Here is a 3534-nt window from a genome sequence, read left to right as displayed (position 1 = left end):
GTTTTTATTTTGCTTTACCATGCAGAATAAATTATATGTTAGGTTTATTCTGCTAGTCATTATGATTATGGTGATACCAAATGTATATATATTGCTACTCTCAGTTTCACTTTAAGCTATGATTAAACAAAGTTTCAATTTTCATCCTATCGCAAAGCCTAATATGTGTACTAAGATGGAACACCTGGGGCCCTTCGTTAGGTTGGCTTTATTATGTGCTATGACAACACATTAAGGGTAGGGTCACACAACACGGATCTGCAGCGTAAAATACACTGCGTGCTGTGCGACCCTACCCTAAAGGGGTATTCCAGAGATTTTTTTTTTCTATTTTACTGTCCCAAAAGCACAGATAAATAGTTAAAAAAAAAATGTCAGATCCAGGTTAGGAAGGAGTGCAGAATGATGCTTGCTCAAACCCCATTTACCATTCAGCCAATCATTGGCCATAGCATTGTCCTGAATACCTCTTTTACACCCTATAATCACGTTGTAGGGATAAAATAGGATTATAGAAGTAGTCTCCTTATTTTGTCTAAACACTGTCATTAAAGGCAACATCTGCTTAGGGGTCAAAAGGCTGGATAGTTGTCTTAGGCTACTCTCACACATCGGAATGTCCACATGTAAACCATCTCATAGACAGCTATGCATTCTGTGTGGAGTCTGGACAACAGAATCGAAATTTCCCAGCCAGAAATATCTGGCATGGAAATTTCCACCATGTACACAGTGCTGCACAATCTCTGCTGGGACTTTGCTGCTGCGGAATCTCTGTGTGGAATTCCTATGTGGTGATTCCGACATGTGAGCATAGCCTTAGAGTTGTCCTGGCTATTGCAGCTCAGCACATCATTTGGTGCAAGTTGTTAGTAATTTTGGCTCAAATGTTGAAATCAGCTGTTCACAGCACCTTTTACACAGAACTTACCACCACAGCGGATGCGTACCCTGTAGAGCAGCCATTTCGGAGTCCCTCCTGCAGTACATCAGCAAGAGACGTGAGTTATTTTCTTTTGTGGAGTTTATAGTCACCATGTGAAATGGATTTTATTTTCAACTCGAGGCTAGGACTCCACTGAGATTTTTGCCCTGCGATTTTTGTGGCATAAAAACGTCTGAAAAAAACGCCAGAAAAACTGCCACAGTTTTTCTCTGCGTTTTGCCGTTTTTTTCTGGCATTTTTTCTTGCTTTTTTACCTTTGTGTGGAATTTGCCTTTGGCTAAGTTTCCACTTGGTTTTTTGTCCTGCGTTATTAGGGATTAAAATATCGCCTGAAAAAACGGCTTAAAAATCGCCAGTGCAATGTCCTGCATCTGCCGTTTTTTCTGGTGTTTTTTCTGGCGTTTTTCTAGCGTTTTTTCATTTGTGTGGAAATTGCATTTTTTTCACCTTTTGGCGTTTTTTTGGTACCCAAAATTTGTTGGGCACCAAAAAAAAAAAAAAAAAAAGGATGTTACAGTGATGGAAAACATTTTATTAAATGAAATGTATATATTTTATACCCAACTTTTTAGTATTTTTTAATAAAGTGTGTGTGTTTCACTTTTTTTTCTCAATTTTTTTACATTTTTTAGGTAGTACTACTACTCCCAGCGTGGAACAGACTGTTCCATGCTGGGAGTAGTAGCACCTGTAGTAATAGACAGATCACCTCGGGTCTCAGTCCTGACACCCGATGCGATCGTCCATTATATGGCACAGATGCCGCTGTATACAGGGCTCACATCTCTGCACTATACTCCGGCCAGTGATGTGAATAAAACATAATGAATTCACATTTCCCACCCAGAGCTGTGATTGGCCGGATGGTTGGAGCCAATCACAGCTCTGAGGAAAAAAACAATGAGTGAGTGGCCGGCCCGGAGTATAGTGCAGAGCAGGGATGTAAGCGATGTATACAGCCGCTCCATCTCTGCTATAGACAGGACGATCACAGCGGGTGAAAGTAGTGACATCCACTGTGATGTGTCCTTAAGCAGGCACTACTACTCCCAACATGGAGCCCACTCTGCTCCATGCTGGGAGCTGTAGTATCTGCATTAATAGACAGATCGCAGCGAGTGTAATTTCTGACACCCACTGCGATCTGTCTATTAATGCAGGTACTACAGCTCCCAGCATTGAGCAGAGTGTGCTCCATGTTGGGAGTAGTATTACCTGCAGTTATGGAAAGATCACTGCGGGTATCACTCCTGACACCCGCTGTGATGCTCCGGTATAATGTATAGATGCAGCGGCCGCTCTCCTATGGTCCCCTGCACTGCTGTATATATACACATATTCCTATTTCTCACAGAGAGCTGTGATTGGCTGGAACCATCTGGCCAATCCCAGCTCTGCGGGAAATATGAATATGTGTTTATATACGGCAGTGCAGGGGACCATAGAAGAGCTGCCGCCGCATCTATGCATTATACAGGGGGATCGCAGCGGCGATCTGTCTATTAGTACAGGTACTACTACTCCCATCATGGAACAGTGTGTACCATGCTGGGAGTAGTAGTACTACCTAAAAAATGTAAAAAAAAAAAAAAGTGAAAAACACACACACACACACGCTACATTTTTATTATTGTTGGGCTACATTTTTAGTGCTTTACCCGCCCACTTAAATTGATCCCTGTTTAAAAATTGGAATTTGCCTTTGTTTACATTTTCTGACATTGCTAAGTGTGTTTTCCATGTGCAAAATTTCTTGGTGGTGAATTGCGCCAAAAAAAAACCCCTAAAGGCGCAAAATTGCGCCAAAGATCAATTGGTCGCAAATGATGAATTACTGACTAAAGTTAAAATCACACACAGGACCGTGTGATTTTAAGAAAGTTGTAAAAATGACAGTGGGGAGAATGCGACAAACTTTTTGCGCAAAAATACACTGCGCCAAAGCATTGCACCAAAGTTACGTGAAAAAAAAAACATAAATCCTTTGATAAATACCCCCCAATATACTTAACTTTCTGGATTCTTTCTTAGTAATAATTGGACATAGAGGAAACAAAATGGTAAGTTATTAAAAAAGAAAATAATAAAGTACAAAATAAATGTTTCAACAGTAATCAGACAATTAACAATAAAATGACCCTTAGGCTGCTTTCACACTATGAATTTCTCCGTTTAGGAACTTCCGTCAGAAGTGCCGTCACTACAGCTGCGAAACCCGTCCATTACAAAACCCCTGACGGCCGTGACTAAATTGCATTGCAGCCTATGGGGTTTTGTAACTGCCCGTTTGCACCCGTATATGCCCGTAATTCATTACGGGCGTTATACAGTGACGGGACATCGTGGCGGAAAAATTACTGCATGCAGTGCAATTTAGTCACGGCCGTCAGGGGTTTTGTAACGGACGGGTTTCGAAGCTGTAGTGACGGAACTTCTGACGGAAGTTCCTAAACGAAGAAATTCATTGTGTGAAAGCAGCCTAAGCTTCTCCTAAATGAGAAAAAATCCATTAAACCACTGTCCCACACTAAATGGCATAACATACATACTGTTTATTTATTGACATTTAGTATAGCCGGTGCACAGGC

The sequence above is a fragment of the Hyla sarda genome, chromosome 9 (genome assembly GCF_029499605.1).
Source record: "Hyla sarda isolate aHylSar1 chromosome 9, aHylSar1.hap1, whole genome shotgun sequence".
Lineage (NCBI taxonomy): Eukaryota > Metazoa > Chordata > Amphibia > Anura > Hylidae > Hyla > Hyla sarda.
The sequence above is the reverse complement of the archived record's forward strand: the minus strand, read 5'-3'. Positions refer to the sequence as shown.